The sequence below is a fragment of the Borostomias antarcticus genome (genome assembly GCF_949987555.1).
Source record: "Borostomias antarcticus genome assembly, chromosome: 25".
NCBI lineage: Eukaryota > Metazoa > Chordata > Actinopteri > Stomiiformes > Stomiidae > Borostomias > Borostomias antarcticus.
The window spans coordinates 115,567-132,111 of NC_140258.1; positions in this window are offsets into that span (position 1 = coordinate 115,567).

The window sequence follows — 16,545 nt, forward strand, 5'->3', positions numbered from 1 at the left end:
GAGATGGAGTCAGATGTTGTTGTTGTTGGTATTCTAGTGTACCAGTAGAGATGGATTCAGATGTTGTTGTTGTTGTTGGTATTCTAGTGTACCAGTAGAGATGGAGAGTCAGATGTTGTTGTTGGTATTCTAGTGTACCAGTAGAGATGGAGAGTCAGATGTTGTTGTTGGTGTTCTAGTGTACCAGTAGAGATGGAGAGTCAGATGTTGTTGTTGTTGTTGGTGTTCTAGTGTACCAGTAGAGATGGAGTCAGATGTTGTTGTTGTTGGTGTTCTAGTGTACCAGTAGAGATGGAGTCAGATGTTGTTGTTGGTGGTGTTCTAGTGTACCAGTAGAGATGGAGTCAGATGTTGTTGTTGGTATTCTAGTGTACCAGTAGAGATGGATTCAGATGTTGTTGTTGTTGTTGGTATTCTAGTGTACCAGTAGAGATGGATTCAGATGTTGTTGTTGTTGTTGGTATTCTAGTGTACCAGTAGAGATGGAGTCAGATGTTGTTGTTGGTATTCTAGTGTACCAGTAGAGATGGGGTCAGATGTTGTTATTGTTGGTATTCTAGTGTAACAGTAGATATGGAGTCAGATGTTGTTGTTGGTATTCTAGTGTACCAGTAGATATGGAGTCAGATGTTGTTGTTGGTATTCTAGTGTACCAGTAGAGATGGAGAGTCAGATGTTGTTGTTGGTGTTCTAGTGTACCAGTAGAGATGGAGAGTCAGATGTTGTTGTTGTTGTTGGTGTTCTAGTGTACCAGTAGAGATGGAGTCAGATGTTGTTGTTGTTGGTGTTCTAGTGTACCAGTAGAGATGGGGTCAGATGTTGTTGTTGTTGGTATTCTAGTGTACCAGTAGAGATGGAGTCAGATGTTGTTGTTGTTGGTGTTCTAGTGTACCAGTAGAGATGGGGTCAGATGTTGTTACTGTTGGTATTCTAGTGTACCAGTAGATATGGAGTCAGATGTTGTTGTTGGTATTCTAGTGTGCCAGTAGAGATGGAGTCAGATGTTGTTGTTGGTATTCTAGTGTACCAGTAGATATGGAGTCAGATGGTATTGTTGGTATTCTAGTGTACCAGTAGATATGGAGTCAGATGTTGTTGTTGGTATTCTAGTGTACCAGTAGAGATGGAGTCAGATGTTGTTGTTGGTGGTGTTCTAGTGTACCAGTAGAGATGGAGTCAGATGTTGTTGTTGTTGGTGTTCTAGTGTACCAGTAGAGATGGAGTCAGATGTTGTTGTTGGTGGTGTTCTAGTGTACCAGTAGAGATGGAGTCAGATGTTGTTGTTGTTGGTATTCTAGTGTACCAGTAGAGATGGAGTCAGATGTTGTTGTTGGTATTCTAGTGTACCAGTAGAGATGGAGTCAGATGTTGTTGTTGGTGTTCTAGTATACCAGTAGAGATGGAGTCAGATGTTGTTGTTGTTGGTATTCTAGTGTACCAGTAGAGATGGAGTCAGATGTTGTTGTTGTTGTTGGTATTCTAGTGTACCAGTAGAGATGGAGAGTCGGATGTTGTTGTTGGTATTCTAGTGTACCAGTAGAGATAGAGTCAGATGTTGTTGTTGTTGGTGTTCTAGTGTACCAGTAGAGATGGAGAGTCAGATGTTGTTGTTGTTGTTGTTGTTGTTCTAGTGTACCAGTAGATATGGAGTCAGATGTTGTTGTTGTTGTTGGTGTTCTAGTGTACCAGTAGAGATGGAGTCAGATGTTGTTGTTGTTGGTGGTGTTCAAGTGTACCAGTAGAGATGAAGAGTCAGATGTTGTTGTTATTGTTGGTGTTCTAGTGTACCAGTAGAGATGGAGTCAGATGTTGTTGTTGGTATTCTAGTGTACCAGTAGAGATGGAGTCAGATGTTGTTGTTGTTGGTATTCTAGTGTACCAGTAGAGATGGAGAGTCAGATGTTGTTGTTGGTGTTGGTGTTCTAGTGTACCAGTAGAGATGGAGTCAGATGTTGTTGTTGCTGTTGGTATTCTAGTGTACCAGTAGAGATGGAGTCAGATGTTGTTGTTGTTGGTATTCTAGTGTACCAGTAGAGATGGAGTCAGATGTTGTTGTTGTTGGTGTTCTAGTGTACCAGTAGAGATGGGGTCAGATGTTGTTATTGTTGGTATTCTAGTGTACCAGTAGATATGGAGTCAGATGTTGTTGTTGGTATTCTAGTGTACCAGTAGATATGGAGTCAGATGTTGTTGTTGGTATTCTAGTGTACCAGTAGAGATGGAGTCAGATGTTGTTGTTGGTGTTCTAGTGTACTAGTAGAGATTGAGTCAGATGTTGTTGTTGTTGGTATCCTAGTGTACCAGTAGAGATGGAGTCAGATGTTGTTGTTGTTGGTATTCTAGTGTACCAGTAGAGATGTAGTCAGATGTTGTTGTTGTTGGTGTTCTAGTGTACCAGTAGAGATGGAGTCAGATGTTGTTGTTGTTGGTATTCTAGTGTACCAGTAGAGATGGATTCAGATGTTGTTGTTGTTGTTGGTATTCTAGTGTACCAGTAGAGATGGGGTCAGATGTTGTTATTGTTGGTATTCTAGTGTACCAGTAGATATGGAGTCAGATGTTGTTGTTGGTATTCTAGTGTACCAGTAGATATGGAGTCAGATGTTGTTGTTGGTATTCTAGTGTACCAGTAGAGATGGAGTCAGATGTTGTTGTTGGTGTTCTAGTGTACTAGTAGAGATTGAGTCAGATGTTGTTGTTGTTGGTATCCTAGTGTACCAGTAGAGATGGAGTCAGATGTTGTTGTTGTTGGTATTCTAGTGTACCAGTAGAGATGTAGTCAGATGTTGTTGTTGTTGGTGTTCTAGTGTACCAGTAGAGATGGAGTCAGATGTTGTTGTTGTTGGTATTCTAGTGTACCAGTAGAGATGGATTCAGATGTTGTTGTTGTTGTTGGTATTCTAGTGTACCAGTAGAGATGGAGTCAGATGTTGTTGTTGGTGGTGTTCTAGTGTACCAGTAGAGATGGAGTCAGATGTTGTTGTTGTTGGTATTCTAGTGTACCAGTAGAGATGGATTCAGATGTTGTTGTTTTTGTTGGTATTCTAGTGTACCAGTAGAGATGGATTCAGATGTTGTTGTTGTTGTTGGTATTCTAGTGTACCAGTAGAGATGGGGTCAGATGTTGTTGTTGTTGGTATTCTAGTGTACCAGTAGAGATGGAGTCAGATGTTGTTGTTGTTGGTATTCTAGTGTACCAGTAGATATGGAGTCAGATGTTGTTGTTGGTGTTCTAGTGTACCAGTAGATATGGAGTCAGATGTTGTTGTTGGTATTCTAGTGTACCAGTAGATATGGAGTCAGATGTTGTTGTTGGTATTCTAGTGATTATTCTAATCTTCACACCACACCCCATCGACAACAACCCAACGATGCCCCTCCCCTCCTCCACCACGCTCACCAATCAAGGGCCTCATCAAAGCTGCCACACTGAAGCTCAGCCAAATTGATGAGCTACTGCAAGAGGGGAAGTCTCTCACTCCCCCCCTCCCACTAGCACTCACCAGTGAGGATCCACCCCCTCCACCCCCCCAAGAGCGGGAGTCTCTCACTCCCCCCCTCCCACTAGCACTCACCAGCGAGGATCCACCCCCCCAAGAGCGGGAGTCTCTCACTCCCCCCCTCCCACTAGCACTCACCAGCGAGGATCCACCCCCCCAAGAGGGGGAGTCTCTCACTTGCTTCCTCTCACCGGCATCCAGCAAGCACCTTCACGCGCTGTATTACGCGCTCCCAACCGCCCTTACCCCCTGCCGGGCCCAGCCTGATAAAGGCACAGCACATTCAGTTACTTGTTTACCAAATCCAGCAAGCTCTAACTGATATGTACTGGGTCCAGGCTACAAGGCTAATGGCACTCATGACCCCTTCCAGGACAAGCCAGGACCCAACGTGATGGTATCTTCCTCAATTCCTGTCTTGATAGGTAATAGAAAAACAATGGTGAATCTGCTAAGTAACAGGAAACACTCAACCGGCTCTACAAATGTATCAAATTTAGTATCTATTCCTCGTCAGCCACAAACTATCACAGAGAAATGTGCAGATAATACCCTCAGCACACTAAACTTAGCTTTATTAAATGTCAGATCTTTAACAGGAAAGACATTTTTAATCAATGATTTTATCACAAACCACAATCTTGATCTTATGTTTTTAACTGAAACTTGGCTAGACCACGGTAACAGTGCAGCTGTTCTTATTGAGTCAACTCCTCCCAACTTCAGCTTTATGAGCGAGGCTAAAGTGCATAAGAAAGGAGGTGGAGTAGCCATCTTGTTTAATGACTCCCTCCAATGTAAGCAGATGTGTTATGGACATTTTGGTTCCTTTGAATATGTGGCTCTTCAGTTGAATTCCTCTTCCCGAGCGTTATTTCTAAACATCTACAGGCCACCCAAATACTGTCCAAACTTCTTTGATGACTTTGCTGAACTGTTGTCTACTGTCTGCATTGACTTTGACTGTGTGGTTATTGTTGGTGATTTTAACATCCATGTTGACAACCCTCAGGGCAGAGGGACAAAAGAGCTAGGTTGTGTCCTTGATAACTATGGATTGACTCAGCATGTGACGGAGCCCACACACAACAAGGGGCACACTCTGGACTTAATCATCACCAAAGGTCTGAATATTTCTAAGGTTCAGGTGTCTGATGTTGCGCTCTCTGATCATTCCTGTGTTTTCTTTGAGAGTACTATCTCCATGCACACAAATTCTCAATCAGAGGTTATCTCAAAACGGCACATCACTGAAAACACCAGTGAGATATTTACTCAGGCTTTCTCGTCCACACCTGCCCTCTCTATGGCCTCAGTCAACGAGCTTGTAGATAATTTCAATGTTAAAATTACAAATATTATTGATGCCGTTGCGCCCACTAAGGTGAAGGTGGTCTCTGGTAAGAGAAGATCTCCATGGAGAAACGCCATGCTGGTCAGAATAGAAAAGAGAGAGTGTCGAAAATCTGAACGCAGATGGCGAAAAACAAATCTCCATGTTCATTATGACATCTATAAAGACAGACTTCGCATTTATAATATGGAGCTGAGAAATGCACGACAGACCTTCTTTTCTGACATCATCACCAAAAACCATAACAATGCGCGTGCTTTGTTTGCCACTGTTGATAGGCTGACAAACCCTCCTGTGTCAGTAGCCTCTGAACTTCTATCCACCAGGGCCTGCAATGAATTTGCCTCATTCTTCACTGACAAAATTCAGAAAATTAGACAAGCAGTTAGTGCCTCCATTCCAGGTACAGGACATGTGTCGTCACAGTGTCCACTTAAAATCAATAATTGTACCATGACACAATTTAATCCGATCAACCATAAAACCCTGGGGGACACTATACAACATCTGAAATCCTCCACCTGTTGCCTTGATGTTCTACCTACAGACTTCTTCAAAACTGTATCCAACTGCATAGCCTCTGATTTACTACAAATTGTAAACACATCTCTTCTTTCAGGTGTGTTCCCACATACCCTGAAAACTGCAGTCATCAAGCCACTCTTAAAAAAGAATAATCTAGACAACTCACAAATGAACAATTATAGGCCCATATCAAACCTCCCATTTCTAAGCAAAATAATTGAAAAGGTTGTTTTCCAACAACTGAATAACTTCCTGGCACTAAGTAATGGCTTTGATGTCTTCCAGTCAGGATTTCGACCACACCACAGCACTGAGACTGCTCTAATTAAGGTATTTAATGACATCCATTTAAACACAGATAATGGCAAAATCTCAGTCTTAGTATTACTGGATCTCAGCGCTGCGTTCGACACGGTAGACCACAACATACTACTAGGCCGACTGGAAAATTGGTTGGGAATTTCTGGTACAGTGTTAGATTGGTTTGAATCCTACTTAAAGGACAGGGATTATTTTGTGTCTATAGGCAATTACAAATCTGAGCTGACAAAAATGACCTGTGGAGTTCCCCAAGGCTCCATCCTGGGGCCTCTTCTGTTCAACATTTACATGCTCCCACTAACTCAAATTATGGAAAACAACAAAATATGTTACCATAGCTATGCAGATGACACACAAATTTATATCACTATATCACCAGGAGACTATAATCCCATACAAGCGCTGAGTAAGTGCATTCAACAAATCAATGATTGGATGTGCCAGAACTTTCTCCAACTAAACAAAAATAAAACTGAAGTAATTGTCTTTGGAGCCAAAGAAGAACGATTAAAAGTCAGTGCTCAACTTCAATCAGTAATGCTAAAAACCACAAACGAAGCCAGAAATCTTGGTGTAGTCATGGACTCAGACCTGAATTTCAACAGCCACATTAAGTCAATTACAAAGTCAGCCTACTATCACCTGAAGAATATATCAAGGATCAAAGGATTTATGTCCCAGAAGGATTTGGAAAAACTTGTCCATGCGTTTATCTTCAGTAGACTCGACTACTGTAACGGCATGTATACAGGTCTCTCTAAAAAATCGATCAGACAGCTGCAGCTGATTCAGAACGCTTCTGCTCGAGTCCTCACTAAGACTAAGAAAGTGAAGCATATCACACCAGTACTAAGGTCTTTACACTGGCTTCCTGTCTGTCAAAGAATTGACTTTAAAATACTGCTGTTGGTTTATAAAGCACTGAATGGTCTAGGGCCAAAATATATTTCTGATCTGCTCATATGCTATGAACCATCCAGACCCCTCAGGTCATCTGGCACAGGTCTGCTTTCTGTCCCCAGAGTTAAAACAAAACATGGAGAAGCAGCATTCAGTTTTTATGCTCCACATATCTGGAACAAACTTCCAGAAAACTGCAGGTCTGCTGCAACTCTTGGTTCTTTTAAAACAAGCCTGAAGACTTTTCTTTTTGCCCCTGCTTTCTAAGAGGAGCTATGTTTATCAGTATACTGCACTGTAACTTTTATTCCTATATTCTATTTGTCCTGCTTTTTGTTTAAATGTCTATAATGACTTGCTTTTTGTTTTAATGCTTTTAATTTGTCCTGCCTTTTGTTTTAAATGTCTATAATGTCTTGCTTATTGTTTTAATGCTTTTAATGTCTCATGTAAAGCACCTTGAATTGCCCTGTGGCTGAAATGTGCTATATAAATAAACTTGCCTTGCCTTGCCTAGTGTACCAGTAGATATGGAGTCAGATGGTATTGTTGGTATTCTAGTGTACCAGTAGATATGGAGTCAGATGGTATTGTTGGTATTCTAGTGTACCAGTAGAGATGGAGTCAGATGTTGTTGTTGGTGTTCTAGTGTACCAGTAGATATGGAGTCAGATGTTGTTGTTGGTATTCTAGTGTACCAGTAGAGATGGAGTCAGATGTTGTTGTTGGTGTTCTAGTGTACCAGTAGAGATGGAGTCAGATGTTGTTGTTGGTGTTCTAGTGTACCAGTAGAGATGGAGTCAGATGTTGTTGTTGTTGGTGTTCTAGTGTACCAGTAGAGATGGAGTCAGATGTTGTTGTTGGTGTTCTAGTGTACCAGTAGAGATGGAGTCAGATGTTGTTGTTGTTGGTATTCTAGTGTACCAGTAGAGATGGAGTCAGATGTTGTTGTTGTTGTTGGTATTCTAGTGTACCAGTAGAGATGGAGTCAGATGTTGTTGTTGTTGGTGTTCTAGTGTACCAGTAGAGATGGAGAGTCAGATGTTGTTGTTGTTGTTGTTGTTGTTCTAGTGTACCAGTAGATATGGAGTCAGATGTTGTTGTTGTTGGTGGTGTTCAAGTGTACCAGTAGAGATGAAGAGTCAGATGTTGTTGTTATTGTTGGTGTTCTAGTGTACCAGTAGAGATGGAGTCAGATGTTGTTGTTGGTATTCTAGTGTACCAGTAGAGATGGAGTCAGATGTTGTTGTTGGTATTCTAGTGTACCAGTAGATATGGAGTCAGATGTTGTTGTTGCTGTTGGTATTCTAGTGTACCAGTAGAGATGGAGTCAGATGTTGTTGTTGTTGGTATTCTAGTGTACCAGTAGAGATGGAGTCAGATGTTGTTGTTGTTGGTGTTCTAGTGTACCAGTAGAGATGGGGTCAGATGTTGTTATTGTTGGTATTCTAGTGTACCAGTAGATATGGAGTCAGATGTTGTTGTTGGTATTCTAGTGTACCAGTAGATATGGAGTCAGATGTTGTTGTTGGTATTCTAGTGTACCAGTAGAGATGGAGTCAGATGTTGTTGTTGGTGTTCTAGTGTACTAGTAGAGATTGAGTCAGATGTTGTTGTTGTTGGTATCCTAGTGTACCAGTAGAGATGGAGTCAGATGTTGTTGTTGTTGGTATTCTAGTGTACCAGTAGAGATGTAGTCAGATGTTGTTGTTGTTGGTGTTCTAGTGTACCAGTAGAGATGGAGTCAGATGTTGTTGTTGTTGGTATTCTAGTGTACCAGTAGAGATGGATTCAGATGTTGTTGTTGTTGTTGGTATTCTAGTGTACCAGTAGAGATGGAGAGTCAGATGTTGTTGTTGGTATTCTAGTGTACCAGTAGAGATGGAGTCAGATGTTGTTGTTGTTGGTGTTCTAGTGTACCAGTAGAGATGGAGTCAGATGTTGTTGTTGGTATTCTAGTGTACCAGTAGAGATGGAGTCAGATGTTGTTGTTGTTGGTGTTCTAGTGTACCAGTAGAGATGGAGAGTCAGATGTTGTTGTTGTTGTTGGTGTTCTAGTGTACCAGTAGAGATGGAGTCAGATGTTGTTGTTGTTGTTGGTGTTCTAGTGTACCAGTAGAGATGGAGTCAGATGTTGTTGTTGGTGTTCTAGTGTACCAGTAGAGATGGAGTCAGATGTTGTTGTTGGTATTCTAGTGTACCAGTAGAGATGGAGTCAGATGTTGTTGTTGGTATTCTAGTGTACCAGTAGAGATGGAGTCAGATGTTGTTGTTGTTGGTATTCTAGTGTACCAGTAGAGATGGATTCAGATGTTGTTGTTGTTGTTGGTATTCTAGTGTACCAGTAGAGATGGAGAGTCAGATGTTGTTGTTGGTATTCTAGTGTGCCAGTAGAGATGGAGTCAGATGTTGTTATTGTTGGTATTCTAGTGTACCAGTAGAGATGGAGTCAGATGTTGTTGTTGGTATTCTAGTGTACCAGTAGAGATGGAGAGTCAGATGTTGTTGTTGGTGTTGGTGTTCTAGTGTACCAGTAGATATGGAGTCAGATGTTGTTGTTGCTGTTGGTATTCTAGTGTACCAGTAGAGATGGAGAGTCAGATGTTGTTGTTGGTATTCTAGTGTACCAGTAGAGATGGAGAGTCAGATGTTGTTGTTGGTGTTCTAGTGTACCAGTAGAGATGGAGTCAGATGTTGTTGTTGGTATTCTAGTGTACCAGTAGAGATGGAGTCAGATGTTGTTATTGTTGGTATTCTAGTGTACCAGTAGAGATGGAGTCAGATGTTGTTGTTGGTATTCTAGTGTACCAGTAGAGATGGAGAGTCAGATGTTGTTGTTGGTGTTGGTGTTCTAGTGTACCAGTAGATATGGAGTCAGATGTTGTTGTTGCTGTTGGTATTCTAGTGTACCAGTAGAGATGGAGTCAGATGTTGTTGTTGTTGGTATTCTAGTGTACCAGTAGAGATGGAGTCAGATGTTGTTGTTGTTGGTGTTCTAGTGTACCAGTAGAGATGGGGTCAGATGTTGTTATTGTTGGTATTCTAGTGTACCAGTAGATATGGAGTCAGATGTTGTTGTTGGTATTCTAGTGTACCAGTAGATATGGAGTCAGATGTTGTTGTTGGTATTCTAGTGTACCAGTAGAGATGGAGTCAGATGTTGTTGTTGTTGTTCTAGTGTACTAGTAGAGATTGAGTCAGATGTTGTTGTTGTTGGTGTTCTAGTGTACCAGTAGAGATGGAGTCAGATGTTGTTGTTGTTGGTATTCTAGTGTACCAGTAGAGATGTAGTCAGATGTTGTTGTTGTTGGTGTTCTAGTGTACCAGTAGAGATGGAGTCAGATGTTGTTGTTGTTGGTATTCTAGTGTACCAGTAGAGATGGATTCAGATGTTGTTGTTGTTGTTGGTATTCTAGTGTACCAGTAGAGATGGAGTCAGATGTTGTTGTTGGTGGTGTTCTAGTGTACCAGTAGAGATGGAGTCAGATGTTGTTGTTGTTGGTATTCTAGTGTACCAGTAGAGATGGATTCAGATGTTGTTGTTGTTGTTGGTATTCTAGTGTACCAGTAGAGATGGATTCAGATGTTGTTGTTGTTGTTGGTATTCTAGTGTACCAGTAGAGATGGGGTCAGATGTTGTTGTTGTTGGTATTCTAGTGTACCAGTAGAGATGGAGTCAGATGTTGTTGTTGTTGGTGTTCTAGTGTACCAGTAGAGATGGGGTCAGATGTTGTTATTGTTGGTATTCTAGTGTACCAGTAGATATGGAGTCAGATGTTGTTGTTGGTATTCTAGTGTACCAGTAGATATGGAGTCAGATGTTGTTGTTGGTATTCTAGTGTACCAGTAGATATGGAGTCAGATGTTGTTGTTGGTATTCTAGTGTACCAGTAGATATGGAGTCAGATGTTGTTGTTGGTATTCTAGTGATTATTCTAATCTTCACACCACACCCCATCGACAACAACCCAACGATGCCCCTCCCCTCCTCCACCACGCTCACCAATCAAGGGCCTCATCAAAGCTGCCACACTGAAGCTCAGCCAAATTGATGAGCTACTGCAAGAGGGGAAGTCTCTCACTCCCCCCCTCCCACTATTACTCACCAGCGAGGATCCACCCCCCCAAGAGGGGAAGTCTCTCACTCCCCCCCTCCCACTAGCACTCACCAGCGAGGATCCACCCCCCCAAGAGCGGGAGTCTCTCACTCCCCCCCTCCCACTAGCACTCACCAGTGAGGATCCACCCCCTCCACCCCCTCAAGAGGGGGAGTCTCTCACTCCCCCCCTCCCACTAGCACTCACCAGCGATGATCCACCCCCCCAAGAGCGGGAGTCTCTCACTTGCTTCCTCTCACCGGCATCCAGCAAGCACCTTCACACGCTGTATTACGCGCTCCCAACCGCCCTTACCCCCTGCCGGGCCAATACAGCAAGCTCTAACTGATATGTACTGGGTCCAGGCTACAAGGCTAATGGCACTCATGACCCCTTCCAGGACAAGCCAGGACCCAACGTGATGGTATCTTCCTCAATTCCTGTCTTGATAGGTAATAGAAAAACAATGGTGAATCTGCTAAGTAACAGGAAACACTCAACCGGCTCTACAAATGTATCAAATTTAGTATCTATTCCTCGTCAGCCACAAACTATCACAGAGAAATGTGCAGATAATACCCTCAGCACACTAAACTTAGCTTTATTAAATGTCAGATCTTTAACAGGAAAGACATTTTTAATCAATGATTTTATCACAAACCACAATCTTGATCTTATGTTTTTAACTGAAACTTGGCTAGACCACGGTAACAGTGCAGCTGTTCTTATTGAGTCAACTCCTCCCAACTTCAGCTTTATGAGCGAGGCTAGAGTGCATAAGAAAGGAGGTGGAGTAGCCATCTTGTTTAATGACTCCCTCCAATGTAAGCAGATGTGTTATGGACATTTTGGTTCCTTTGAATATGTGGCTCTTCAGTTGAATTCCTCTTCCCGAGCGTTATTTCTAAACATCTACAGGCCACCCAAATACTGTCCAAACTTCTTTGATGACTTTGCTGAACTGTTGTCTACTGTCTGCATTGACTTTGACTGTGTGGTTATTGTTGGTGATTTTAACATCCATGTTGACAACCCTCAGGGCAGAGGGACAAAAGAGCTAGGTTGTGTCCTTGATAACTATGGATTGACTCAGCATGTGACGGAGCCCACACACAACAAGGGGCACACTCTGGACTTAATCATCACCAAAGGTCTGAATATTTCTAAGGTTCAGGTGTCTGATGTTGCGCTCTCCGATCATTCCTGTGTTTTCTTTGAGAGTACTATCTCCATGCACACAAATTCTCAATCAGAGGTTATCTCAAAACGGCACATCACTGAAAACACCAGTGAGATATTTACTCAGGCTTTCTCGTCCACACCTGCCCTCTATATGGCCTCAGTCAACGAGCTTGTAGATAATTTCAATGTTAAAATTACAAATATTATTGATGCCGTTGCGCCCACTAAGGTGAAGGTGGTCTCTGGTAAGAGAAGATCTCCATGGAGAAACGCCATGCTGGTCAGAATAGAAAAGAGAGAGTGTCGAAAATCTGAACGCAGATGGCGAAAAACAAATCTCCATGTTCATTATGACATCTATAAAGACAGACTTCGCATTTATAATATGGAGCTGAGAAATGCACGACAGACCTTCTTTTCTGACATCATCACCAAAAACCATAACAATGCGCGTGCTTTGTTTGCCACTGTTGATAGGCTGACAAACCCTCCTGTGTCAGTAGCCTCTGAACTTCTATCCACCAGGGCCTGCAATGAATTTGCCTCATTCTTCACTGACAAAATTCAGAAAATTAGACAAGCAGTTAGTGCCTCCATTCCAGGTACAGGACATGTGTCGTCACAGTGTCCACTTAAAATCAATAATTGTACCATGACACAATTTAATCCGATCAACCATAAAACCCTGGGGGACACTATACAACATCTGAAATCCTCCACCTGTTGCCTTGATGTTCTACCTACAGACTTCTTCAAAACTGTATCCAACTGCATAGCCTCTGATTTACTACAAATTGTAAACATATCTCTTCTTTCAGGTGTGTTCCCACATACCCTGAAAACTGCAGTCATCAAGCCACTCTTAAAAAAGAATAATCTAGACAACTCACAAATGAACAATTATAGGCCCATATCAAACCTCCCATTTCTAAGCAAAATAATTGAAAAGGTTGTTTTCCAACAACTGAATAACTTCCTGGCACTAAGTAATGGCTTTGATGTCTTCCAGTCAGGATTTCGACCACACCACAGCACTGAGACTGCTCTAATTAAGGTATTTAATGACATCCATTTAAACACAGATAATGGCAAAATCTCAGTCTTAGTATTACTGGATCTCAGCGCTGCGTTCGACACGGTAGACCACAACATACTACTAGGCCGACTGGAAAATTGGTTGGGAATTTCTGGTACAGTGTTAGATTGGTTTGAATCCTACTTAAAGGACAGGGATTATTTTGTGTCTATAGGCAATTACAAATCTGAGCTGACAAAATTGACCTGTGGAGTTCCCCAAGGCTCCATCCTGGGGCCTCTTCTGTTCAACATTTACATGCTCCCACTAACTCAAATTATGGAAAACAACAAAATATGTTACCATAGCTATGCAGATGACACACAAATTTATATCACTATATCACCAGGAGACTATAATCCCATACAAGCGCTGAGTAAGTGCATTCAACAAATCAATGATTGGATGTGCCAGAACTTTCTCCAACTAAACAAAAATAAAACTGAAGTAATTGTCTTTGGAGCCAAAGAAGAACGATTAAAAGTCAGTGCTCAACTTCAATCAGTAATGCTAAAAACCACAAACGAAGCCAGAAATCTTGGTGTAGTCATGGACTCAGACCTGAATTTCAACAGCCACATTAAGTCAATTACAAAGTCAGCCTACTATCACCTGAAGAATATATCAAGGATCAAAGGATTTATGTCCCAGAAGGATTTGGAAAAACTTGTCCATGCGTTTATCTTCAGTAGACTCGACTACTGTAACGGCATGTATACAGGTCTCTCTAAAAAATCGATCAGACAGCTGCAGCTGATTCAGAACGCTGCTGCTCGAGTCCTCACTAAGACTAAGAAAGTGGAGCATATCACACCAGTACTAAGGTCTTTACACTGGCTTCCTGTCTGTCAAAGAATTGACTTTAAAATACTGCTGTTGGTTTATAAAGCACTGAATGGTCTAGGGCCAAAATATATTTCTGATCTGCTCATATGCTATGAACCATCCAGACCCCTCAGGTCATCTGGCACAGGTCTGCTTTCTGTCCCCAGAGTTAAAACAAAACATGGAGAAGCAGCGTTCAGTTTTTATGCTCCACATATCTGGAACAAACTTCCAGAAAACTGCAGGTCTGCTGCAACTCTTGGTTCTTTTAAAACAAGCCTGAAGACTTTTCTTTTTGCCCCTGCTTTCTAAGAGGAGCTATGTTTATCAGTATACTGCACTGTAACTTTTATTCCTATATTCTATTTGTCCTGCTTTTTGTTTAAATGTCTATAATGACTTGCTTTTTGTTTTAATGCTTTTAATTTGTCCTGCCTTTTGTTTTAAATGTCTATAATGTCTTGCTTATTGTTTTAATGCTTTTAATGTCTCATGTAAAGCACCTTGATTTGCCCTGTGGCTGAAATGTGCTATATAAATAAACTTGCCTTGCCTTGCCTAGTGTACCAGTAGATATGGAGTCAGATGTTGTTGTTGGTATTCTAGTGTACCAGTAGAGATGGAGTCAGATGTTGTTGTTGGTATTCTAGTGTACCAGTAGAGATGGAGTCAGATGTTGTTGTTGGTGGTGTTCTAGTGTACCAGTAGATATGGAGTCAGATGTTGTTGTTGTTGGTGTTCTAGTGTACCAGTAGATATGGAGTCAGATGGTATTGTTGGTATTCTAGTGTACCAGTAGAGATGGAGTCAGATGTTGTTGTTGGTATTCTAGTGTACCAGTAGAGATGGAGTCAGATGTTGTTGTTGGTGGTGTTCTAGTGTACCAGTAGAGATGGAGTCAGATGTTGTTGTTGTTGGTGTTCTAGTGTACCAGTAGATATGGAGTCAGATGTTGTTGTTGGTATTCTAGTGTACCAGTAGAGATGGAGTCAGATGTTGTTGTTGGTGGTGTTCTAGTGTACCAGTAGAGATGGAGTCAGATGTTGTTGTTGTTGGTGTTCTAGTGTACCAGTAGAGATGGAGTCAGATGTTGTTGTTGGTGGTGTTCTAGTGTACCAGTAGAGATGGAGAGTCAGATGTTGTTGTTGTTGTTGTTGTTGTTCTAGTGTACCAGTAGATATGGAGTCAGATGTTGTTGTTGTTGGTGGTGTTCAAGTGTACCAGTAGAGATGAAGAGTCAGATGTTGTTGTTATTGTTGGTGTTCTAGTGTACCAGTAGAGATGGAGTCAGATGTTGTTGTTGGTATTCTAGTGTACCAGTAGAGATGGAGTCAGATGTTGTTGTTGGTATTCTAGTGTACCAGTAGATATGGAGTCAGATGTTGTTGTTGCTGTTGGTATTCTAGTGTACCAGTAGAGATGGAGTCATATGTTGTTGTTGTTGGTATTCTAGTGTACCAGTAGAGATGGAGTCAGATGTTGTTGTTGTTGGTGTTCTAGTGTACCAGTAGAGATGGGGTCAGATGTTGTTATTGTTGGTATTCTAGTGTACCAGTAGATATGGAGTCAGATGTTGTTGTTGGTGTTCTAGTGTACCAGTAGAGATGGGGTCAGATGTTGTTATTGTTGGTATTCTAGTGTACCAGTAGAGATGGAGTCAGATGTTGTTGTTGGTGTTCTAGTGTACTAGTAGAGATTGAGTCAGATGTTGTTGTTGTTGGTATCCTAGTGTACCAGTAGAGATGGAGTCAGATGTTGTTGTTGTTGGTATTCTAGTGTACCAGTAGAGATGTAGTCAGATGTTGTTGTTGTTGGTGTTCTAGTGTACCAGTAGAGATGGAGTCAGATGTTGTTGTTGTTGGTATTCTAGTGTACCAGTAGAGATGGATTCAGATGTTGTTGTTGTTGTTGGTATTCTAGTGTACCAGTAGAGATGGAGAGTCAGATGTTGTTGTTGGTATTCTAGTGTACCAGTAGAGATGGAGTCAGATGTTGTTGTTGTTGGTGTTCTAGTGTACCAGTAGAGATGGAGTCAGATGTTGTTGTTGGTATTCTAGTGTACCAGTAGAGATGGGGTCAGATGTTGTTGGTGTTGGTGTTCTAGTGTACCAGTAGATATGGAGTCAGATGTTGTTGTTGTTGGTGTTCTAGTGTACCAGTAGATATGGAGTCAGATGTTGTTGTTGTTGGTGTTCTAGTGTACCAGTAGATATGGAGTCAGATGGTATTGTTGGTATTCTAGTGTACCAGTAGAGATGGAGTCAGATGTTGTTGTTGGTATTCTAGTGTACCAGTAGAGATGGAGTCAGATGTTGTTGTTGTTGGTGTTCTAGTGTACCAGTAGATATGGAGTCAGATGTTGTTGTTGGTATTCTAGTGTACCAGTAGAGATGGAGTCAGATGTTGTTGTTGGTGGTGTTCTAGTGTACCAGTAGATATGGAGTCAGATGTTGTTGTTGTTGGTGTTCTAGTGTACCAGTAGATATGGAGTCAGATGGTATTGTTGGTATTCTAGTGTACCAGTAGAGATGGAGTCAGATGTTGTTGTTGGTATTCTAGTGTACCAGTAGAGATGGAGTCAGATGTTGTTGTTGGTGGTGTTCTAGTGTACCAGTAGAGATGGAGTCAGATGTTGTTGTTGTTGGTGTTCTAGTGTACCAGTAGATATGGAGTCAGATGTTGTTGTTGGTATTCTAGTGTACCAGTAGAGATGGAGTCAGATGTTGTTGTTGGTGGTGTTCTAGTGTACCAGTAGAGATGGAGTCA